The sequence below is a fragment of the Argentina anserina genome, chromosome 3, assembly GCF_933775445.1.
Source record: "Argentina anserina chromosome 3, drPotAnse1.1, whole genome shotgun sequence".
Classification (NCBI taxonomy): Eukaryota; Viridiplantae; Streptophyta; class Magnoliopsida; order Rosales; family Rosaceae; genus Argentina; species Argentina anserina.
This window is the reverse complement of record NC_065874.1, coordinates 6,913,378-6,923,557: the sequence shown is the minus strand read 5'-3', so window position 1 is coordinate 6,923,557 and position 10,180 is coordinate 6,913,378. Positions and strand designations below refer to the sequence as shown.

The 10,180-nt window shown below is 37.3% G+C and overlaps 1 pseudogene; it reads left to right on the top strand.

Moving 5' to 3' along the window:
• The first annotated feature begins 9,407 nt into the window (after positions 1-9,407).
• Positions 9,408-10,180, top strand: LOC126786920 (AAA-ATPase At5g17760-like; annotated as a pseudogene).

Genomic DNA, 10,180 nt, shown 5'->3' with positions numbered 1-10,180 from the left:
GAGAGAGAGAGATTTTGTTTATATATTTAAGAGAGAGAGAGAGAGAGAGAGATTTTGTTTATATATTTAAGAGAGAGAGAGAGAGAGAGAGAGAGAGAGAGAGAGATGGGTGTGGCCCTGCGAGGCTGCGACGCTTTCTATTCTGTTTTTCAGTTGTCTGTGGAAATAAGCCAAAAGAGTCAAAACCAACTCGACTGGGGATTTGAAGGTTGAAAGTCTTTTTCTTGTCATTTCATTTTCGGTTTTCTGTCTTAATCTGATCTGATGGCCTATTTTTATGACATTGGTGATTTTTGGGTTGATCAGGGTTTTAAAATTTTCATAGTTCCATTGAGAAAACAAAAATTGAGAGCATACGACCAAATATAATGACAGATATTAATTCATGCTAGTAATGCCGACAAATAGCATTACAAAAAGAGGTTAAGTAACAACTCAATAAGGGTGTGATTTCACAAATGATCGTGTCATAGCGTTGGAAACAAATTCAGAAGAAGAAAAAAAATTACTTTGTATAATAATATGTAACGTCAGCGTTTACACCTGCATCCCCTCAATATGATGTATTGATGTTGATGTGACGTTCGCATTATAATATGTCTGTATATATACACACAAAAATAGAATACCTTCAAAACACGATTTTGACCTGTGTAATTTCATCCAATGAAAAACATGATTTTCACTTATATTATTTTGTCTTATTCACAATGCAAAACAAACCGATATCACAACTTAGAATTGTATTGTTCTTTTTGAAAAAAGAAAGTATATGTATCAAATTCCTAATAAAAAATGAAAATAAACACGTGACGTTTCACTCAATCTTGCTCGATACATTAAAAATAAAAATAGTTGTATATATATATATATGTGTGTGTTGGGGGATTGCATAACTCATGTTATCTTGATTATGCAATATATGTTGAACTGATTCCATTCCCCGAAAAGCTAGATCATTAGTTCACCTCTGTCTACGTTGTTGATTACCTGGTCAGCTGTTGAGCATCATGTGACGCTCAACAGCCGTCTGATCTAGTTAAACAGTTGTCAAACAGTCAGATCGGACGGCTGTTGAGTGTCACCTGGTGCTTAACAGCTGACCAGGTGATCGGCACTCCCCCTGTCTAAGACCCAAATTTGGTGTTCGTTAATCATTGGTCATCATATTGATGGCCAGAAAGGCAACAATTATTATTGAATAAATCTTTGTGTGGTAGATTAATAGATCCTATAAAACCCTCAGGAGACTCACATTAATAGTAAATACAATCATATATATATATAGTTGCTTTATGTCCAATCCAAGTTTGTCTTCCACTACACCATGGAGAGCGGCCGGGAGGCTAATTCTTCTATTCTACGCACATCCATCACCGGCCAAAACTTGAAAGATAAAGCAGCCCACTAACTTACATGATCAAGTCAATAGGTTTATGTGATCATCATATAATAAGATTTCAAATCTAGCAGCAGCTAGGGGTGATAAGAGTGTCTATACTCTATAATGTCATGAATGTCACTAAATAAGTTGTTCATCTTAGGTTTAATCATTTACACACTGTATCTACTCAAACTTAAGTGATTGAGATTGAAAATGTACCCTAAAGCAAAGTGTATATGATCGTCCTTTCAAACATTCCTTGATATAACTTTTTTTTGTTTTGTCGATAACCAAAGCAGCTAGCACTCCATCAGTCCATCTTATTTAGCTTGGTAAAAATGTAGCTTGGTATGATCATGCACTCTCTTGAACTTTGCATTGGCCATCCAAATAATAATTTCCATGTGACTCTTTAGCCGTCCAACTCACACAAGGTGCATGGTCACTGTCACAAATAAGCAGTTTAAAGAGATCACTCAAATCTCATTGTCTGATCAGTCAATAATGTCTGATCGATGGTCCAAATTTATGTGAACTGGGAAATAATTGACCAAACCCTAGCCAGTGGTAAGTTGCTAGATCTGTAGGATTGAAAGGGGAAGTTGGAAGAGTTTAGGGTTTTCTCTAGCGGCTATATAAATAACTCTAAATAATTGGTTTAGGAGAGTGAACCTTTCAGAAACTCGTTCTCTATCCCCCCCCCCCCCCCCCCCTCCAGATCACTAGGATTAGAGCCCCGGATGGAGAACACATCCACTATGGTGGATTTCTTGCATTCCTTTGAAAGCTCACAGCATTTATAGGATTGTAATTTTGTACGAGAAATGCATGCAACCTTATCCACCAGCTTTCCCCTTTAATCTTCCCTAAAATGTTAGCTCAAAAATTGCAAAGTAAATTTTATGATCCGTACTGTTTTCCCCAATAGATTGCCATATGGAGATGATCTCTATATCAACTAAATTGGAGATAGTTTTGTTAATGAACTATATGAAACGACTTCTTTTAGTTCAATGACCGAATGGCTTCCGTTGATTTTTGCCGAGATCATCTCTAAATTAATGACAATATAAAGAATGTATGGTTCTGCCACAAATTTGATTTTCGAGCTAGATTTTAGAGAAGAATGGAGGGGGAAGGTTGGTAGAGAAAGTTGCTAGTATTGCTCATTATTGTATAAACCCATCAGACTAATTATATACTCAATAAATCATTGAACACTTGATATATATGTTAGGAAAGTAGTTGCTGCCTAATACAAGGCCCGATGGATAAATGATTATCCCAGGATCTGACTTTTTCCACTCCTGGTGTGATTAGCGGAAATAACAACAAAAAAGAATACACGATATTTAACGAGGTTCGGCAAATAAACATACATCTTCGGGGTAGCAGTAGTACTTTCTTCCACTATACTAAATAATGAGATTACAAGAAACAACTCACTCTAGACTAACTAAAGTGGTAACACACCTCTCTCTCTCAAAAAGAATTTTCTTCTCACTAATTGAGACACTCTTTCTCTCAAGCTATCTAATGAGGATCACGCTACTACACAAACACTCTAAGGTTTGTATTTTTGCCTTGTTGTGATTTATTTGCTACAATCTTCATGCCTTTATATAGGCAAATGGCTTCATGCACCATGTTATGCAACTCATGCAAGTAACATGCGATTGGAAGCAAAGTCAAATGTCTTCCTCATTTCATGGTTCAATGTTTGAATGCTCATTAATACCTACTTCCTCCATCTTCAAAATTTGATGCCACTTTCCTCCATCTTCAAAAATTGTTGTCACCTTCCCACCTATGTTTATAGGTTTGTTTCTTCATTTTCAAACTAAAATGCACCCCCATGCTATATGAATAGCAAACTAGTCTTGTGTAAGTCAATGGATCATCAAGGCTCTTGCAACACATGTTTATCTCGTGTAGTAAATCACCACATGAATTTCTTCCTCCAACTAAGGAGGACTGACCCATCAATCTCCCACTCCCGACTTAGTTGGAGAGATGCGTCATTCCTGACGCGCTTCTACAAAACTTAAACTTCTCGTTTGGTAATGACTTGATCATCATATCTGAATTGTTGTCATATGTGTGAATCTTCTCAAGCTGTAGTTGCTTGGCTTCTAGCACATCACGTATCCAGTGATACCTCACATCAATGTGCTTTGACTTCGAGTGAAAACTCGAGTTCTTACTCAGATGAATTGCACTTTGACTATCACAATGCATAACAAACTTTTGTTGCTTATGGCCCAATTCATGTGGGAATCTCTTCATCCATAAAATTCTTTGCAGGCTTTTGTAGCTGCTATGAACTCGGTTTCTACAGTTGACAAAGCGACACATTTTTGTAGCTTTGATTTCCATGAGACAGCTCCCCCTGAAAATGTAATCATGTATCCAAATGTAGACTTTCTTGAGTCAACATCTCCGGCCATATCTGCATATGTGTAGCCAATCAGTTCAAGGTCTCCACTTCTAAAACATAAACTCATTTTGGAAGTACCTTTGAGATATTTGAGAATCCATTTCACAGCATTCCAATGCTCTTTTCCTAGATTAGATAGATATCGACTAACTACACCAACTGTGTGTGTTATGTCTGGTCTTGTACACACCATAGCATACATCAGGCTTCCCACCGCTGAGGCATATGGCACGTTTGCCATTTCTTCCTCCTCTTTCTCACTTGCAGGACTCTACTTTAAACTGAGCTTAAAGTGACTAGCAAGTGGAGTAGCAACTTGATTTGCTTTCTCCATGTTGAACCGCTTCAATACTTTCTCAATATATTTTTCTTGTGATAACCACAACTTCCCATTTTCTCGATCACGGATAATATTCCTACCAAGAATCTGTTTTGCGGGTCCCAAGTATTTCATGGCAAAAGACTTACTGAGCTCTTTCTTCAGTTTGCTATTCTTGTCAGCATTTGGTCTTACGATCAACATGTCATCAACATACAAGAGTAGTATGATGAATTCACCATTTGAGAATTTCTTCACAAATACACAATGGTCTAAAGTTGTCCTCTGATATCCTTGCTCGATCATGAAGGAATCAAACTTCGTGTACCATTGTCGCGGCGCCTGCTTTAGTCCATACAAACTCTTTTTCAGTTTGCAGACTAGATTTTATTGGATTTTGACTTTGAATCCTTTTGGCTGCTCCATGTAAATTTCCTCTTCCAGGTCATCGTGAAGGAAAGTCGTCTTTATATCAAGTTGTTCAATCTCCAGCTTTAAACTTGCAGCCAAACCAAGTACCACCCGGATAAATGTCATCTTCACCACGGGCGAGAAAATTTCTTCAAAGTCAATTCCCTTATTCAGACTAAAACCTTTAATGACCAGCCTTGCCTTGTATCTAGGTCGTAAGTTATTCTCTTCAGTCTTTAGTCTGTACACCCATTTGTTTCTGAGTGCTCTTTTACCTTTCGGTAACTCCACCAACTCATAAGTCTGATTCTCATCCAAGGATTGCATCTCTTCTTGCATGGCTTCCAACCACTCTGATAGGAGCACTTTGTGCGACGTTCTTAACATGTTTTTACCTCAATTTGTACTTTGCTTAGCCCTTATTGTTGTACTATTGAGTTGTAGTAAGAGTCTTGGGTGGTATTAGATGCATTTTTGTGCTTACATGAGTTTAAAACGCAGAATTGGTCTAGAGTCCTAGTTTGAGTAGGAATTCTTATAGGACTTGGAAACCTAGTTGGATTAGGAGTCTTTTTCTTTCTATGTTTTGGTCGTATTTGCGATATTTTGAGAGTCCTTCTTACACTAAGAATCCTTGTTAGACTAAGAAACATATCATTTGGGAGAGTCATACTTGAACTGAAATTCTCTTTGCGAAACTTTCCTAAATGAACTTTCATGTTCTAGTAACTTACTTGTTCTAGTAAGTTTCCTTTTTGCAAATTAGAAACTTTCCTAATTTAGCTGAGCTCATATATTACATGTGTCTTTTTAAGACAACAATTGTCTAGATTATGACGTAATTTTCGAAACTAATTATCTCTTACTTATGATTTTATTTTCTTATTTTCAGATTAAATAGAAGAGATCATTATTGAGAAAATAAAGGAGAAGCCGTGCATGGAGTCACATCATCAACAAGTCATGCAATAATTAAATATAAGATCATTAAGGGAATAAAGCATGACATGATTTAAGGGATTAACGCATGGAGCATGAGCCGTGAGGACCATGCAGCCAATGTGGAGAGAATTAAGAAATGAAGTCTGTCGTGAGAAGAAGAAAAGAAGAATGAAGAAATAAATGTGAAGATTAATTAAGTGAAAAGAAGAGAGATGGAGTCATGCATATGCAACCTAAAAGCTAGAAGATGATAATTAAATGAATAAAATATGGCATGATTTAGGGAATAAACATGACATGATTTAAGGGATTAAAAACATGACATTATAATAGAAAAAAATAGGCAACATCAAAGAGCAAACTGTGCATCCTACCCTCTCTATATATACACGGTTCACCTCTCAAATGGGGGACTTCTCCTTTGATTTCAAGAGCCAAAACTCTAGCAAAATACTATCTCAAACATTCTTGTGCTTAAATGTAATCTTGTTTGATTTCTACTCTAAGTGTTAATGAATTCAATTGCATGCAAATTTAGATTAGACCTTAAGTTAATCTAAATGTTAATTGAAATCTTGCATGATTAAATGATCCCCTAAGGCTCTAATTGTATTGGTGTCTAAAAAAATATGTAATTGGTCGAATTAGAATGCATGATAGGTTCGAACTTGTAATTATGTGGTGTAAATGGTAAATTTGGTTTAAGTTGTTAAAGAGAAGTCGATCATGTAAATAGTAATTTATGATTTATTTTAAGTAGTAGTTTTATAATCAAACTCAAATCCCCCAATAACATGATAATTTTTTAGGCCCTTTTGATTCCTCGGACTGAACGATCCATGCTTATTTTATACTAACAATGACATTTTACAGAGTTTATTATAGACGTTTTAATTAACGCTCTATCACACACCCCCTTGTGATAATCAATCAGAGCTTCTTCATAAGACTATGGTTCTCCTCCATCTGTGAGAGTAACGAACTCATTTGGAGGGTATCTCTTTGAGGTTTTGAGTTCTCTGGTTGATCTGTGAGGGCATGGTGCCTCTTCCTCATCATCAGTTGTATCATCAACTGAACCATCAATCATTCCATCATCTGCTGCAGCATCGACATCTCCAGCTTCTCTCCTACTACCTTGCTTCATCAACAAAGAAACTTTATCCAAAATGATCGGATATTCTATGGATTTCTTAGGATTCTCAGTTTTCTGAGTATTTTGATGTTCTGATCTTTAAAGAAGACCAACATCTCTGCTTCTGACAATCTTCTTATTGATAGGTACCCACAGCCTGTATCCATATTCTTCATTTCCATATCCCATAAATATGCATTCTTTCGTCTTGTTGTCAATCTCCGATCTTTCATCTCTAGGAATATGAACAAATGTTTTGTAGCCAAATACCTTCAAATGATTATATGAGACGTCCTTTCTGGTCCAAAACCTGTTCGGCACGTCACTATTCAATGGAGCTAAAGGAGAAAGGTTGATCGCATCAACCGTAGTCATTAGAGCTTCACCCCAAAAGCTCGTAGGCAGCTTGGCATGAGATAACATTGTACTGATTCTTTCAACAATAGTTATGTTCATCCTCTCAGCCACTCCGTTGTGTTAAGGTGTCTTCGGAACAGATTGTTTGTGACTAATTCCGTTACTTTTGTAGTAATGTCTGAACGTCCCCATGTACTCTCCCCCGTTATCGGTGCGTATGCATTTCAGAGTTCTACCAGTTTCACGTTCAACCCTGGCATGAAATTGCTTGAATACTTCATGCACTTTATCTTTAGTCCTTAGTGCATAAGCCCATACCTTCCATGAATGATCATCAATGAAGGTAATAAAGTATCTTGCACCTCCGAGAGTACTTGTGGTCATGGGACCACACACATCAGAATGTACAACATCCAAAACATTGGTTTTCCTTCAGGTAGGAAAATGATGGAATGTCGCTCGGTGTTTTTTTCTAGCCAAACAATGTGTACATGATTTTGGAGAAATATCTTTAACATTGACCCAGTTAATACATCTCTTTTGGCTAGAATAGAAAGTCCCTTCTCACTGATATGACCGAGCCGCTTATGCCATAGCTCTACCGGTGAATCTTCTCCGAGTGTAATTGCATACCAAATACAGACTTTTTCTTATGTCATGTAGAGAGTGTTCTCCTTCTTTCCTCAGGCTAGAATTTCTTAACAACTCATCATCAAGCACCACCTTCATATTTGTTAATTGATTCACCATACCTTGGAATTCGCTTAAGTGTTCTGAAACACTACAACCATCCTTGTACTTTGTGTTTACCAACCGCCGAATGAACGAGGCTTTGTTTTGTGCGGTCTTTCGCTCATACATGGACTCAAGCTTTGCCCACATTGAGTAGGCATTAGTTTCTTGCGCCACATGATGAAAAACACTTTCATCAATCCATTGACGAATCCTGCAACAACTTTCTGTTCAGGATGCTCCATTCCACATCGGTCTTACCTGCTGGCTTCTCTCCACCATTTTGAAGAGGCTCATACATATCCTTGTTGTAAAGGATATCCTCCATTATGGGCTTCCAAATTGAGTAATTTGACGATGTCAACTTAACCATTGTTGCCGACGAGAACGACGATTCTGCCATTTTGAAAGTAGTGGCTGCCAACTTCACCACCAGATGCCACAAATGATGAGCGTCAGGCTCAGATACCACTTGTTGGGAAAGTAGTGGCTGCCTAATACAAGGCCGATGGATAAATGATTATCCTAAGATTTGACTTTTTCTACCCCTGATATGATTAGTGGAAATAGCAACCAAAAAGAAGACACGATATTTAACGAGGTTTGGCAAATAAGCCTACGTCCTCGAGGCACCAGTAGTACTTTCTTCCACTATACTAAATAATGGGATTACAAGAAATAACTCACTCTAGACTAACTAAAGTGGTAACACACCTCTCTCTCTCTCAAGAGAATTTTCTTCTCACTAATTGAGACTATTTCTCTCAAGCTATCTAACTGAGGATCACACTACTACATAAACACTCTAAGGTTTGTATCTTTGCCTTGTTGTGATTTATTTGCTGCAATCTTCATGCCTTTATATAGGCAAATGGCTTCATGCACCATGTTATGCTACTCATGCAAGTAACATGCAATTGGAAGCAAAGTCAAATGTCTTCCTCATTTCATGGTTCAATGTTTGCATGCTTTTTTTTTTTGCATGCTCATTAATGCATACTTCCTCCATTTTCAAAAATTGTTGCCATTTTCCTCCATCTTCAAAGATTCCTGCCACTTTCCCACCTATGTTCATAGGTTTGTTTCTTCATTTTCACATTAAGCTTCACCCACATGCTATATGAATAGCAAACTAATCTTGTGTAAGTGAATGGATCATCAAGGCTCTTGCAACACATGCTTATCTCATATAGTAAATCACCACATGAATTTCTTCCTCCAATTAAGGAGGGACTGACTCATCAATTTAACCCTCATCTCTTCGCTAATATGTTCAAGCCTATTGACTTTGCTATGGAAGATGGTGGTTAATTTTCTTATTTTAAAAAAAAATCTTGTAAAGTTCAGTGGTTTTCTTATTGAAGTTGACAGTATGTGAGTGTGACATTAATCAGGGGTTGATAATCAAACAGAAAATAATTTTAAGGTTGTCAAATTTTTGCTTTTTGCAGATTTTACATGAATTGTGTGAAGAAAACACCTACTTCATCAACATCAAACGGGTCATCATCAGCTTGTGCCTCAAGGATTACCTCCTTGCTTGTTCTATTCAAGGCATTGATGTACTTGATCCATCCCATTCTGAGATTTTTTCATCCAATTATCCCTGCTGCCTTCTGCAAACGCCAATCTGCTGATGATGAGCTCATGGTCATACAAATTAAAGAGTACGTACCATGTAACGGATGGCATGAGCACTCTTAATAAGGTGTTCGAAGCTTCAGATCATTACTTGCACAGCAAGATAAGTTCTTCCACTAGACTCCTCAAAATTGAACAAACTCAGAAAGAGACCAAGTTTTCAATCCACTTCTCAAACAAGCAATAATTTGAAGACATTTATGAAGGAATTCAGATGAATAGAAATATTCCAAATCGAAGAAGTCCAATTATTCTGGCATAGCAGCGAAAAAGCAATTCTTTGAGCTCATTTTTCATGCCAAACACAAGGAAATGGTCATGGATGCTTACTTGGCTTATATTGTAGAGACATTCAAGGCTATGATAGATGCAAAACAGATTGTCAAGCTGCATAACTTACAAGGTCAGATGCTTACACAGTGATGAGATGGACTGCAATCAATCAAGACACCCTGCAACATTCGAGACCATAGCCATGGATTTCGAGCAAAAGAGATTGGTCTTGGAGGATCTGGACAGGTTTGTTAAGAGGAAAGAGTTCTATCAAAGAGTAGGAAGGCTAGGGCTTGGAAAAGGGGGTATCTTTATGGTCCTCCACGGACAGGTAAATCATCCCTGATAGCTTCTATTGCTAATTATTTGAAGTTCGATATTTATGACTTGCAACTCGCGCATTTTACATCTGATTTGGAATTAAGAAGAGTGTTGCTGGCGACAACAAATAAATCTATACTCGTGATTGAGGATGTGGATTATAGTCAGTTGAAGCTGCAAGTAGATCAAATCTCAGTAATAAAAATGTCTCAGAAAGCAATCACGTAA